Genomic DNA, 15,941 nt, shown 5'->3' with positions numbered 1-15,941 from the left:
AGCCTGAAATGTGGCAAAAGGTCGCAAAGTTCAAGGGGGCCGAATACTTTCGCAAGGCACTGTATGTAGCAGGCAAACCCCAAGGACTAACCGTTCAGAATTTCAATTTTTTTAGGTCTCTGTCTGTTCACTGGTTTCTCAATGGCAAATTATATTTCTTAGGAACCTGTTTTCAGTTCCTACTTCTTTCACTGGATGTCACCAGTCTTTGGAATTTGCTTGAGGTTAATCATTTGTGCAATGAAGAAGTATGCCATCTGGGAACTGCGTAACACTGTTGAGAGTTGGCCAAGACATGAAAAGTAGCTTTAGTTTCCTCTCGTCCTCTATTGAAAACAAATAGATCAATTTGATCGATTATTAACGTTTAAAAATAACTAAGGTTGTATTACAAAAGTACTTTGAAATATTTTGGCAAAGTTTTTAGGCAACTTTTAAAATATTTTGTAGTGACGTTGAGCATTTTGGAAGCTGTTTTTTTCTGGATAAAACTCGTCAAATAAATGGACATTTTGGATATATATGGACGGAATTAATCGAACAAAAGGACCAATTGTGATGTTTATGGGACGTATTGGAGTGCCATCAAAAGAAGCTTGTCAAAGTTAAGGAATGTTTTATATTTTATTTCTGCATTTTGTGTCGCGCCTTCAGGGTTGAAATATGCTGCCCTCTTTGTTTACTATTGTGCTATCATCAGATAATAGCTTCTTATGCTTTCGCCGAAAATATTTTTAAAATCTGACATGTTGGCTGGATTCACAACGAGTGTAGCTTTAATTGAGTATCTTACATGTGTGACTTAATGAAAGTTAGATTTTTATATCAATTTATTTGAATTTGCCACACTGCATTTCCCTGTTTTTTGGCCAAGTGGGACGCGAGCCTCCCTTATCCTAGAGCGGTAAACTGAAGACTGACAGACATGGTGACGTAGCAGGAAGATCGGAATGCCATGATTCAAATACCTGGTGAGGACATGGTGAATAATAATTAACTGTATAAATTAACATGCACAATGTCATCATGGATGTGTCAAATATATACGTTGGAAACATTGTATGTTAAAAGCACTGTGTGTGTGTGTGTGTGTCACGCCCTGATATGTGTCACCTGTCTTTGTTATTGTCTCCACCCACCTGTCTCTTCTTTTCCCCATTAGTCCCTGGTGTATTTATCCCTGTGTTTCCTGAATCTCTGTGACAGTTTGTCTTGTTTTGCCAAGTCAACCAGCGTTTCTCCTAGCTCCTATTTTTCCCAGTCTTTGTTTTTTCCTAGCCCTCCTGGTTTTGACCCTTGCCTGTCTGTACGCCGAATCCACCTGCCTGACCACTCTCCCTGTTCTGACCTCGAGCCTGCCTATCGCCTGGTACTGTTTGGACTCTGACCTGCCTTTTGCCTAACCCTTTTGGTATAATAAATATCGGAGCTCAACCATGTGCCTCTTGTGTCTGCATTTGGGACTCGCCTTGTGCCCTTGCAGTGTGGGTGTTCCTAACCTCATTTTTCATAAATTGGAGCTAAATTTGGGCCAACTAAAATGTTAAGTTCAGGTAACACTTTGGATGAAAAATGTATTTAAATAAAAAAAGAATGTGGAACCAGTTACTAAACGATTATTTTTTGAATGTAGTTTTTTTTTAAGTGTGTGTGTGTGTGTTGCTGGAGTCTTGCTATTGTGTGTGTCTGTCTTCTGTCTGCTGTTATAGACAGCATGCATCTGTCTATAACATGAGCTGCTCAATATGTGTTGATAGTCCTTTCTACCATGCTGTTTTTGAAAGATATAACATTAGCCATCGAGGATACTACTTTCTCAACAACATTGATGCCCTGAATTGATCCAAGATCAGTTGGAAAAAAGTGATGGGCTACTTTCTACACATGCCACGGTCAGTGTGAACCGGGGTGACTTGACACAACGCTGGCAAACAAGATGTAGCTACAAATAAAACAGAGTTAAACGGTTACAGTCTGCCATGAAGCATTCCATGTATACACAGGTAAGAGTCTAGCTACATTTTCAGATATTGTAAGTTTCACATTTAGTCAGAAAGTTGTTTTCATTGCAAGTTACAGCATAATGTTAGCTAGCTAGCAAACGTTAGCTTGCTGTCTCACTAGCTAACGTTATGTGTATGATCTGTGTAGTAATATTATTTGGGAGTTTTTCCTTGCTGTAGGCTATTACTTTTACCACTTTAAGTCTTGAAATCTTTGGTTGTTTACCAAACTACTCACTGTGTTTAGCACATGACATGTGAATGCTTAAAGAGATGGTTGGGCTAACGCTTAAGCGGTATGTGATTGATGCTGAATGGGTGTAGACAAAGAGGAGCTCTCCAGTAGGTGTTCCAAAATATTCAAGAGACATTTTCTCAAAAGTAGGGTTAGAACTGTATCAACTTTCAAAGCAGAATTACTTTCCCATTGTTCCTTAACTGCAGTGTATGATATTCCATTTTCTAGCCCTGGGTCTTTACTTTTATCCAATGTAAAAACACACTTTCAAATTTTGCTACATAACACAAATGTGTTTACATCCCTGTTAGTGAGCATTTCTCCTTTGCCAAGTTAATCCATCCACCTGACAGGTGTAGTATATCAAGAAGTTGACTAAACAGCATGATCCTTAAACAGGTGCACCTTTACAATAAAAGGGCACTATTATATGTGCAGTTTTGTTCAACACAATGCCACAAATGTCTACATTTTCAGGGAGCGCGCAATTGGCATGCTTACTGCAGGAATGTCCACAAGATCTTTTGCCAGATAATTTAATGTCTCTACAGTAAGCCTCCTCTAACGTCATTTTAGAAAATTTGGCAGTGTGTCCAGCCGACCTCACAACCACAGACCACGTGTAACTATGCCAGCCCAGGACCTTCACATCTGCCTTACAGCTGATGAAACTGAGGAGTATTTCTGTCTGTAATAAAGCCCTTTTGTGGGGAAAAACTCATTCTGATTGGCTGGCTCCCCAGGCCCACCAATGTCTGCGCTCGCTCCTAGTCATGTGAAATCCATCGATTATGGCCTATTGAATGTTTTTCAATTGACTGATTTCCTTATATAAATTGTAAGTCAGTCAAATTGTTGCATGTTGCGTTTATATTTTTGTTCAGCATAGATAAGGATATTTAAACCCATTTACCCTCTGAGCACATGGAAAGGTGCTACTGTAAATCCAATCCATTATTTTTTTAAATAATTCAAGACCTGGTCAGTTTATTCAATATTAGTTGGAACAATTATCAGTGATAGAATACAATAGCTAGTCCATAACATTTCATTTGTCGACAATTGCTCCAATCTGTGTCGATGTTATTACAATGAGTTAGACAGCAGATGCCAGTGGTGGCAGGATCCTGTAGAGGAATTATAATTGGACTGGAATGATCCTTGTGGACCAGTAGACTGTCTGCTGCTGATTGGACAGTTAGACAGCTGATTGGTTTGATTGACTGTGTCCATGCTGATTGGTCCTTTTTTGTTAATTGGACACAGACTGGGTCCATTGCTGATTGGACAGACTATCTATGTCTAGGGCCCAATCAAACCTGCGTTGCGGAGAAGGTGGTTGGAACAGAATCCAGACATTAAAACAGAATTCAGTAATATTGAAAAAGGTATTGAACTTAGTAGGAAATCAACTAAATGTATTTAACTTATTAGAAAATGTATACATTTTCTCAAGTCATGTTAAACATGGACAAAATGCATCAGTATTTTCCTGCAACTTTCTGAAACGGCACAGGAATGCCCTGTCTGTGCATGTGCAACGTGCAAGTATGTCTACACTTTGTGTAGCCGTTCGCGATGATGTTAACGAAAACCTTCTTCTGGTAAAGATGGAAAGGCTTTCCCAAAAAATGTTCTCAATTAGATATTAACTACAAAGTATCCTATGCCCACCTGGAAGAATGATTTCATGATTATTTACCTCAAAAGTTGTCTCCCGATGTGGTTTTAAGCATGGTTGGGGACTTACAGCATCCAGTTTAGTTGTCTTTCTGTTAAAATGTGTGAGTTTGAGAGCGGAAACCTGAAAAGATGGGGAAAACAGAAGCCTGGAAAAATTAAATAGAGAAAACAGAATTGTTTTCACCAAAACTAAATGGAATTAGGCAAAAAAAAATCAAAATTTTACAGTATATGTCCCTATAGGTCTGTTAGTGATTGGACAGACAGACTGTCTGTTGCTGATTGGTCATTTATAATTGACTACCTAGGCTGAACTCTGTTTTATTTCATTTAAATATATTTAAACAGGGAAATCCCATTGAGACCAAAGCCTTTTTTTCAATGGAGCCCTTCACACAATCATACAATTCACAATATTTACAAATCAAATGCAATAAAGTTATGTAAGAAAAGTCATTTACAAACACGATCATGAAAAACAAACACTTTCATCAGTAAAAAGTCATCAACAAGCCCTTTAAACTGCCCTAGTGGCACAGAAACATCCAACCTTGTGGAATGATCTCTAGAATTCTCTAAGGTGCAAAAAAACTAAACGCAGATCGACCTAAGTCCGTGGAGACTGAAGGGATCTCCAGAGTTAGCCACCCCTGTGATCGGGTCTGATGACTCGTATGTCTGTAATATAACAATGAAGTAAGGTATGGCAGAAGTTTACACAAGAGCCTTTATAAACAAAAGGAGAGCAGTGCATTGATCTATGAGTCTTAAGAGAGGGCCAGCCTACTTTCTGATACAGAGTGCAGGAATGCAGGGATGTGTACTGAACCTATCAGCCATAATAAAGGTATAGTGCACTATGATAAACAGTGTCCAATGGCACCAATACAGTGGCAGCTGCATTCAAATAGACAAAATCACCATAGTCTAAAGCCGGAATGAATGTCAACTGAATGATTTGTTGTCTGCTATTTAATGAAAGGCATGCCCTATTCCAAAAAGGGTCTAACAATGGACATCTCCATTGGGCATGTTTTTAGTCCAAAACTAGGCTAAATCTGGGAAACATGACCAAATACAGTTATGTATACAGTATAACATATATTATAAATATAGAAAACATTTATACACAATGTTAGTGTATTTTTTTTTTAATATTTGTATATTATATTATATTATATATTTTAAAATATTAGTAATATATTTGTAATATATGTAATACCGTATCAATATAATTTTATGTTCAGTGTAAATGTTAAGTACATTATATTACCCCATATAAGGTGTACTAATGCTGAGGCAAGGGGACCTATGGTAAAGAGATTTAAAGTTAGAGCTTAAATGGGCACTAATCTGTCTCCCTGAATACCGTTGAGCAGCAGTGGATCTGCTCTTACCCCCCTCCCCTCCCCTCCCTACCCCTAACCCACCACACATACACACACACAGACACATACAGACAAAAACACGCACACCCTGCGGCTGTCACAGTGTTAAAGGCAGGGCCTCTCTCCAGCACGGGGGTAAGGTCACAGAGGTCAGTGCTCAGTCTCCTCCCTCCCTCAGTCCCTTGCAGCCCCCCTCCCCTCCTTGGCTCTCCCTGGCCCCCAACCCCTGTTGCACAAATGCCTTTGCTGTCAGCTCTGGCCCGGTCCCCTGTAATTGAAAAGAACAGGCCAGGGCCAGCACCCAGCCACCCCTAGCCCTGCCTGGGTTGTGTTGAGCCTCTGGGCCCGGTGACAGCCACCCATCAATATCAATACTATTAACACCCTGGAAATCAGAGCCACTGCCGATGACATCCAAGACACCATCCACCCGCCCCGTGCATACACACACACACAAGGCAGGGCAATAAATTGTAATGTCCGTACTGTGAGACGCCTAAAACAGCGCTACAAGGTGACATAACGGACAGCTGATCGTCCTCGCAGTGGCAGACCACGTATAACAACACCTGCACAGGATCGGTACATCTGAACATCACACCTGCGGGACAGGTACAGGATGGCAACAACAACTGCCCAAGTTACACCAGGAATGCACAATCCCTCCATCAGTGCTCAGACTGTCCGCAATAGGCTGAGAGAGGCTGGATTGAGGGCTTGTAGGCCTGTTGTAAGGGAGGTCCTCACCGGCAACAACATCGCCCATGGGCACAAACCCACCGTCGCTGGACCAGACAGGACTGGCAAAAAGTGCTCTTCACTGATGAGTCGTGGTTTTGTCTCACCAGGGGTGATGGTCGGATTTGCATTTATCGTGGAAGGAGTGAGCGTTACACCGAGGCCTGTACTCTGGAGCGGGATTGAGGGTCCATCATGGTCTGGGGTGGTGTGTCACAGCATCATTGGACTGAGCTTGTTGTCATTGCAGGCACTCTCAACGCTGTGCATTACAGGGAAGACATCCTCCTCCCTCATGTGGTACACTTCCTGTCGGCTCATCCTGACATGACCCTCCAGCATGACAATGCCACCAGCCATGCTGCTCATTCAATGCATGATTTCCTGCAGGACAGGAATGTCAGTGTTCTGCCATGGCCAGCGAAGAGCCCGGATTTCAATCCCATTGAGCACGTCTGGGACCTGTTGGATCGGAGGGTGAGGGCTAGGGCCATACCCCCCAAAAATGTCCAGGAACGTGCAGGTGCCTTGATGGAAGAGTGGGGTAATATCTCACAGCAAGAATTGGCGCAGTCCATGAGGAGGAGATGCACTGCAGTACTAAATGCAGCTGGTGGATTTTTAACTCCCCCCCCTTTGTTCAGGGACACATTATTACATTTCTGTTCGTCACATGTCTGTGGAACTTGTTCAGTTTATGTCTCAGTTGTTGAATCTTGTTCATACGAATATTTACACGTTAAGTTTGCTGAAAATAAACGCAGTTGACAGAGAGAGGACGTTTTTTGTTCTTCTTTTTTTGAGTTCATAAGGAAATCTGTCAATTGGTTTAAATTCTATAGGCCCTAATCTATGGATTTCACCAAACTGGGAATAAACACAGCTACACTACAATGCCTTCGGGAAAGTATCCCGACCCCTTGAATTTTTCAACATTTTATAATGTAACAGTCTTATTCTAAAATGGATTAAATAAAATCCTCAGTTATCTAAACACAATACCCCATAATTGTTGCAAATGTACAAAAAGTGAACAACAGTAATACCCTTTGCTATGAGATTTGAAATTGAGCTCAGGTGCATACTGTTTCCATTGATCATCCTTGAGATGTTTCTACAACTTGATTGGAGTCCACCTGTGGTAAATTAAATTGATTGGACATGATTTGGAAAGACACACATCTGTCTATATAAGGTCCCACAGTTAACAATGCATCTCAGAGCAAAAACCAAGCCATGAGGTCAAAGGAATTGTCTGTAGAGCACCGAGACAAGATTGTCTCGAGGCTAAGATTTGGGGAAGGATACCAAAACATTTCTGCAGCATTGAAGGTTCCCAAGAACACAGTGGCCTGTTTGGAACTGCCAAGATTCTTCCTTGAGCTGGCCGCCTGGCCAATCTGAGCAATCGGGGGAGAAGGGCCTTGGTCAGGGAGGTGAACAAGAACCCAATGCTCACTCTGACAGAACTCTAGAGTTCTTCTGTGGAGATGGGAGAACCTTCCAGAAGGACAACCATCTCTGCAGCACTCCACCATTTAGGCTTTATTGGCAACAGCCCATTTGGAGTTTGGTGCCAAAAGGCACCTAAATACTCTCAGACCATGAGAAACAAGATTTTCTGGTCAGATGAAACCAAGATTGAAGCATGGTTGTGGCAGCATCATGCTGTGGGGATTTTTTGGGACTGGGAGACAAGTCAGGATCAAGGCAAAAATGACTGGAGCAAAGTACAGAGAGACCCTTTATGAAAACCTGCTCAAACCGCTCAGGACCTCAGACTGGGGTGAATGTTCCCCTTCCAACAGGACAATGACCCTAAGCACACAGTCAAGACAATGTATGAGTGGCTTCGGGAAAAAGTCTCTGAATGTCCTTGAGTGGCCCAGTCAGAGCCCAGACTTCAACAAGATCGAACATCTCTGGAGTGACCTGGAAATAGCTGTGCAGCATCACTCCCCATCCAACCTGACAGAGCTTGAGAGGATCTGCAGAGAAGAATGGGAGCAACTCCCCAAATACAGGTGTGCCAAGCATGTAGCGTCATACCCAAGAAGACTCAAGGCTGTAATCACTGCCAAAGGTGCTTCAACATACTGTAGTACTGAGTAAAGGGTCTGAATAATTATGCAAATGTGATATTTCAGTTTCTTATTTGTAATAAATGAGCAAACATTTCTAAAAACCTGTTTTTGCTTTGTCAATTATGGGGTTTATCAAAATGTAATTAATTTTAGAATAAGGCTGTAACGAGACAAAATGTGGAAAAAGTCAAGGGTCTGAATAGTTTCTGAAGGAAACATTGGCAGAAGAATGGCCTCAGTAACTTTCAATGTGGCACTGTCATACGATGCCACCTTTCCAACAAGTCTGTTCATCAAATTTCTGCCCTGCTAGAGCTGCCTCTGTCAACTGAAGTGGAAATGTCTAGGAGTAACAACGGCTCTACCGCAAAGTGGTAGGCCACACAAGCTCACAGCACGGGACCACCAAGTGCTGAAGCGAGTACCATGTAGAAATAGTCTGTCCTCAGTTACAACACTCACTACCAAGTTCTAAACTGCCTCTAGAAGCAACTGTTCGTTGGGAGCTTCATGAAATGGGTTTCCATGGCCAAACAGCCGCACACAAGCATAAGATCACCATGCGCAATGCCAAGCATCGGCTGGAGGTGTGTAAAGCTTGCCTCCATTGGACTCTGGAGCATTGAAAATGCATTCCATGCTTCACCATCTGGCAGTCCAATGGACAAATCTGGGTTTGCAGATGCCAGGGGAACTGCATAGAGCCAACTATAAAGTTTGGTGGAGGAAGAATAATGGTCTGGGGCTGTTTTTCATGGTTTGTTCTAGGCCCCTTACTTCCAGTGAAGGGAAATCTTAACGTTACAGAATACAATTACATTCTAAATGATTCCAATTTTGTGACAACAGTTTGGGGAATGCCCTTTCCTGTTTTAGCATGACAATGCCCTCGTGCACAATGCAAGGTAAATACAGAAATGGTTTGTTGAGATCAGTGTGGAAGAAATTGACACAGAGCCTTGAACTCAACCCCATCGAACACCTTTGGTAGGAATTGGAACGCCAACTGTGAGCCAGGCCTTATCGCCCAACATTAGTGCCCAAGTTCACGAATGTTCTTGTGGCTGAATGGAAGAAAGTCCCCACAGTAATGTTCCAACACTTAGTGGAGAGCTTTCCCAGAAGAGTGGAGTCTGTTAAAGCAGCAAAGGGGGGAACAACTCCATATTAATGTCTGGGATTTTGGAATGAGATGTTCGACTAGCAGGTGTCCACATATTTTTGGTAATGTAGTGTACCTTTAAAAAAAAGTATGGGTGTGGATCAGAAAACCAGTCAGTATCTGGTGTGACCATCATCAGCAACACATCTCCTTCACATAGAGTTGATCACATGGTGGCCTGTGGAATTTTTTCCCACTCTTCAATGGCTGTGGGAAATAGAACACAATGTTCCGCACGTCGATTCAGAGCCTCCCAAACATGCTCAACGGGTGAACTGTCTGGTAAATATGCAGGCCATGGAAGAACTGGGAATTTTTCAGCTTCAAGGAATTGTGTACAGATCCTTGTGCTGTGCATTATCATGCTGAAACTTGAGGTGATGGTGGCAGATGAATAGCATGACAATGGGCCTCAGGATCTCATCACGGTATCTCTGTGCATTCAGATTGCCATCAATAAAATGCTTTGTTTTCGCTGTCCTTAGTTTATGCCTGCCCATACCATAACTCCACCGCTCCCATGGGGCAGTCTGTTCACAGCGTTGACATCATCAAACCGCTTGCCCACACATCTGCCATCTGCCCGGTACAGTTGAAACCGGGATTCATCCGTGAAGAGCACACTTCTCCAGAGTGGCAGTGGCCATTGCCCACTGAAGTCAGTTATAACGCAAAACTGCAGTCAGGTGAGGACCTTGGTGAGGATGACGAGCACGCAGATAAGCTGACACTTTGTGCAGAAATTCTTCGGTTGTGCAAACCCACAGTTTTATCAGCTGTCCGGATGGCTGGTCTCAGACGATCCCAAAGGTGAAGAAGCCGGATGTGGAGGTCCTGGGCTGGCGGTTGGATGTACTTCCAAAATCTCAAAAATGATGAAGGTGGCTTTCTCTCATAATGGCTCTGGTGGACATTCCTGCAGTCAGCATGCCAATTGCATGCTCCCTCAACTTGAGACATCTGTGGTGTTGTGTGACAAAAGTACACATTTTAGAATGTCCATAAATATGCAGGAACAGATATAGCCCTTGGTTCTCTCCAGATCTGACTGCCCTTAACCAACACAAAAACATCCTGTGGCGTTCTGCATTAGCATCGAACAGCCCCTGTGAAATGCCACTTTTTAGGGAAGTTAGAAACCAATATACACAGGCAGTTAGAAAAGCCAAGGATAGCTTTTTCAAGCATAAATTTGCTTTCTGCGACACAAACTCAAAAAAGTTCTGGTACATTGTAAAGTCCATGGAGAATAAGAGCACCTCCTCCCAGCTGCCCACTGCACTGAGGATAGGAAACTCTGTCACCACTGATAAATCCACTATAATTGAGAATTTCAATAAGCATTTTTCTACGGCTGGCAATGCTTTCCATGCTTTCCACCTGGCCACCCCTACCCCGGTCAACAGCACTGCACCCCCCACAGCAACTCGCCCAAGCCTTCCCCATTTCTCCTTCTCCCAAATTCAGTCAGCTGATGTTCTGAAAGAGCTGCAAAATCTTGATCCCAACAAATCAGCCCGGCTAGACAATCTGGACCCTTTCTTTCTAAAAATTATCTGCCGAAATTGTTGCAACCCCTATTACTAGCCTGTTCAACCTCTCTTTCATGTTGTCTGAGATTCCCAAAGATTGGAAAGCAGCTGCGGTCATCCCCCTCTTCAAAGAGGGAGACAAGCTAGACCTAAACTGCTGCAGACCGATATCTATTCTACCCTGCCGTTCTAAGGTCTTCGAAAGCCAAGTTAACATCCGATCACCGACCATTTCAAATCCCACCGTACCTTCTCTGCTATGCAATCTGGTTTCAGAGCTGGTCATGGGTGCAGCTCAGCCACGCTCAAGGTTCTAAACGATATCTTAACCGCCATCGATAAGAAACAATACTGTGCAGCCGTATTCATTGACCTGGCCAAGGCTTTCGACTCTGTCAATCACCACATCCTCATCGGCAGACTCAACAGCCTTGGTTTCTCAAATTATTGCCTCGCCTGGTTCACCAACTACTTCTCCGACAGAGTTCAGTGTGTCAGAACTGAGGGCCTGTTGTCCGGGCCTCTGGCAGTCTCTATGGGGGTGACACAGGATTCAATTCTTGGGCAGACTCTCTTCCCTGTATATATCAATGATGTCGCTCTTGCTGCTGGTGAGTCTCTGGTCCACCTCTACGTACACGACACCATTCTGTATACTTCTGGCCCTTCTTTGGACTCTGTGTTAACAATCCTGCAGACGAGCTTCAATGCCATACAACTCTCCTTCTGTGGCCTCCAACTGCTCTAAAATGCAAGTAAAACTAAATGCATGCTCTTCAACCGATCTCTGCCTGCACCTGCCCGCCCGCCCAGCATCACTACTCTGGACGGTTCTGAGTTAGAATATGTGGACAACTACAAGTACCTAGGTGTCTGCTTAGACTGTAAACTCTCCTTCCAGACTCACATAAAACATCTCCAATCTAAAGTTAAATAGGAAGCCAATTCTAGATTTCGCAACAAAGCATCCTTCACTCATGCTGCCAAACCTACCCTCGTAAATCTGACCATCTTACCGATCCTCGACTTTGGCGATGTCATTTACAAAATAGCCTCCAACACCCTACTCAACAAATTGGATGCAGTCTATCACAGTGCCTTCTGTTTTGTCACCAAAGTCCCATATACTACCCACCACTGCGACCTGTACGCTCTCATTGGCTGGCGCTCGCTTCATACTCATCGCCAAACCCACTGGCTCCAGGTCATCTACAAGACCCTGCTAGGTAAAGTCCCGCCTTATCTCTGCTCGCTGGTCACCATAGCTCCACCCACCCGTAGCACGCGTTCCAGCAGGCATATTTCACTTGTCACCCCCAAAGCCAATTCCTCCTTTGGCCTCTCCTTCCAGTTCTCTGCTGCCAATGACTGGAAGGAACTACAAAAATCTCTGAAACTGGAAACACTTATCTCCCTCATTAGCTTTGAGCAGCCAACAGATCACTGCACCTGTACATAGCCCATCTATAAATAGCCCAAACAACTACCTCTTCCTCTACTGTATTTATTTATGTTGCTCCTTTGCACCCCAATATTTCTACTTTGCACACTCATCTACTGTCAAATCTACCATTCCAGTGTTTTACTTGCTATATTGTATTTATTTCGCCACCATGGCCTGTTTTTTGCCTTTACCTCCCTTATCTCAACTCATTTGCTCACATTGTATATAGACTTATTTTTCTACTGTATTATTGACTGTATGTTTGTTTTACTCCATGTATAACTTTCCATGTGTCAAACTGCTATGCTTTATCTTGGCCAGGTCGCAGTTGTAAATGAGAACTTGTTCTCAACTAGCCTACCTGGTTAAATAAAAAACATATGAAAAAAATTACTGTCCCCAGCAGAAGCTGCACCTGTGTAATTTGTTGTTTTGCCCCCAAAATAACACTTTGTATTCAGGACAAAAAGTTCATTGCTTTGCCACATTTTTGTAGTACTACTTTAGTACCTTGTTGTAATGTTTTGGTGGAACATTTTTATTCTGTATTGGCTTCCTTCTTTTCACTCAATTAGGTTAGTATTGTGGATACATCCTCAGTTTTCTCCTATCACAGTCATTAAACTCTGTAACTGTTTGAAAGTCACTATTAGAATCATTGTGAAATTTCCTCTCCGGCAACTGAGTTAGAAAGGACACCTGTATCTTTGTAGTGACTGGGTGTATTGATGCAACATCCATAATGTAATTAATAACTTTTTTTACCCATCTATCAATAGCTGCTCTTCTTTGCGAGTCATTGGGAAATGTCCCTGGTCTTTGTGATTGAATCTGTGTTTGAAATTCACTGCTCGACTGAGAGACCTTACAGATAATTGTATGTGTGTGTGGGGTACAGAGATGAGGTAGTCATTCAGAAATCATGTTAAACACTATTATTGCACACAGAGTGAGTCCATGCAACTTTCAGACTTGTTAAGTACATTTTTACTCCTGAACTTATTTAGGCTTGCCATAGCAAAGGGGTTGAATACTTACTGACTCAAGACATTTCAACTTTTCATGTTATAATAATTTGTCAAATCTTTAAAAAACATAAATCCACTTTGACGTTATGGGGTATTGTGTATAGGCCAGTGACAAAACAAATCACAAAAACACAACATTTTGGGGAAAAGGTCAAGGGGTGTGAATCCAAAAGGTGTGTACAAGGGGTGTGTATACAGGCTCCTGAGTTGCACAGCAATCTAAGGCACTGCATCTCAGTGCTAGAGGAGTCACTATAGACCCTGGTTTGATCCCGGGCTGTATCTTAACCGGCCATGATCGGGTGTCCCACAGGGCAGCACACAATTGGCCCAGCATCGTCCGGGTTAGTGGAGGGTTTGGCCGGGGTAGGCCGTCATTGTAAAATAATAATTTGTTCTTAACTGACTTGCCTAGTTAAATAAAGGTTAAATAAAATAAAAAATTAAATGTAAAATACGGGCAGCTGTATCGGTGTCGCCGGCGGTAGCTAGTAACGTGGCAATTTGTTTTACTCCCAGGATTATACTTCAAGTAAGACAGCAGGCTACACAAGGAATAACTAATATTGGTAGCCATCTAGACGTCACCATGATACAGTCTGCTCAATGGGGAGAGCACGAACTGCAACCACACTGGGACAGTGTCCTTAGCTGTCACAACCCTGTGATTCGGTTCACCTGGCTCTCGGCTGCGCAACGTACGTCATCATTTTACAGGCCAGGAGTGTCCGCACAGCCTCTCCCCCTTTCCATTTGTTTAATTTAAACAGCATTGTTAAATAATGTCATAGTATCAGCTAAACCTTCTCACTTCAACAGTAGTATACAAACATTTGGTGGCACTGAAAGAAAGGAACATGTGAGTTTGGTCAAATAATGTGTTATTGTTTAGGCTTATATCAATATTTTATTATATAGTTAACTAGGGTTTGAAGTAGGTGTACAGTATCTACAGTAGCTGTCTTATTTGTATTTGTTCAGTGCCTCAATGTATTTCATAAACAGTATTGGATATAGCTGTACAGATTCCTGTCTCGAATCAACCCAAGATGATGAAACCAGAAGAAGGGACAAAGTGCATGACAAGGTGGCCCAGAGGAAGCAGCTGTTTTCAACCCCATGCCTCATTCTTCCAAGAGCTTACTGAGTTTGAATGACGACCTCTAGTGAGGTAAGTACTCACACAACACAAGCTTGATATGTCCCTTGTCACCTGTCTTTTTACCTACAGAGTAACAGCCCCGGTGCTCTCTGTCTCTCAATCTATTCTTTATTTTTCCAGGCTTGTCATAGGGGTGAGAAGAGCTGTCAAATCAGAACTGAGGAGGATTGTTAGGGAGCCTCATAAGGAACACCTGATGCTGTGCTGACTTCTCTCTCCTGGATGCTCTCTTGCCCAAACTGTCCCGTTGTGTTTTACTACCTCTGAATCCCCTTACGCCGAATAGAGTTGCCCCTGATCGTAGATCTAGAATTGTACCCAATCTCTCGCTCCCCCACACCACCCACATACAATATAGTTTTAAAATAAGTGTTGCAATGGTGCTCTTATTTGGTTACACATATTAACTGTTACTTCTATTTTCCATTCTGTTGTTCATTTGCAGTTCATTTTGTTACCAATTTGAATAAATGTATTTTATGTACAAATGTATTGTTTTCCTACATTTACTTTTCAGTGAGACTTGCCCTGTAAATTTACAGCATAATCCTGGCACCTGAGTTGCCAGTTCAATGCTGTAATTTTGCTTTACAGCAGAGAAGCTGTAATATATTTCACGTTACTAATCTCTAATAATAAAACATTACAGCATCCCTGCTATACATTTACAGCAGGGATGCTGTATGCTGTAATATGTTTTACAGTAAGGAAAATAGTACTGTACATTTACAGGGAAAAGTTTTACAGTGCACAATGGCACACACGGGCAGCCAGGCAGTGTGCAGTATGTAGGTAGATGACCAGGAGTTGTCATAAGGCTGGACACAGCAATGACAGCTGAACCACACACACACAATCCCACAAGCATGACAAATGAGAACCACAGCATGAGAAGAACAGAAGAAGGAGGAAACGTTTCCACAGACCTTGTCAGAAGCTGCAGAGCCGTAGAAAACGGTTTTCCCTTCTCCAGTCCTCTCTCTTTTGCTCCTCTCTCTCTCACTCCTGCGTGTGCAGCTCCCTCCCCTTCTGTCTCTCAGCTGCTGAGCTCTTGCAGTTCTCAGGAAATGAATGGGGAGCTGCACAGAGAACTGTTGTACTTGCAAATGACTTAGCTTGCCCGCCCCCATCACATGATCTGCTAAATGTAGGGTGGGCCAGTGGGTGGAGGCTTCATAGGCAACGGGAAGACAATATACTCTAGCTTGAACAGCATGCATCTAATTACATGGGGCCCCTCGTGGGAGGTTTCCGACGCATCCGTCCAGGCAGGCAGATCTCTCTCTCTCTCACTCTTTGCCTTTCTCTCTCTCCCTGCCTCTTTTTCTCTCTGCCTCTCAGGGCTGGGGGTGATCACTGGAGTGCCTCCCCATTTAAAGGGACAATCAGCAGTTGCTAAATTCATTTTTGGACTTTTAAATTAATGATATGTACCCATTGATTCGTAGAAATGCCTCACGTTCTCCAAACGTGAAATGT

General features: G+C 42.9%; 1 protein-coding gene across 2 annotated transcripts in view; it reads right to left on the bottom strand.

Annotated features, from left to right (window-relative positions):
• LOC109870890 (Krueppel-like factor 12) overlaps positions 1–15,688 on the bottom strand; it is a 157,877-nt gene extending 142,189 nt beyond the window's left edge. The window contains exon 1 of one of the 2 annotated variants that reach the window (XM_020461579.2): positions 15,389–15,688. The gene's annotated coding sequence lies outside the window, so the exon portion shown is untranslated. The remainder of the gene's footprint in view (positions 1–15,388) is intronic. The other variant, XM_020461580.2, reaches the window with a different exon arrangement.
• Positions 15,689–15,941: the final 253 nt, after the last annotated feature.

Source organism: Oncorhynchus kisutch, linkage group LG26, assembly GCF_002021735.2.
Source record: "Oncorhynchus kisutch isolate 150728-3 linkage group LG26, Okis_V2, whole genome shotgun sequence".
NCBI lineage: Eukaryota > Metazoa > Chordata > Actinopteri > Salmoniformes > Salmonidae > Oncorhynchus > Oncorhynchus kisutch.
This window is presented reverse-complemented; position numbering and strand designations above follow the sequence as displayed.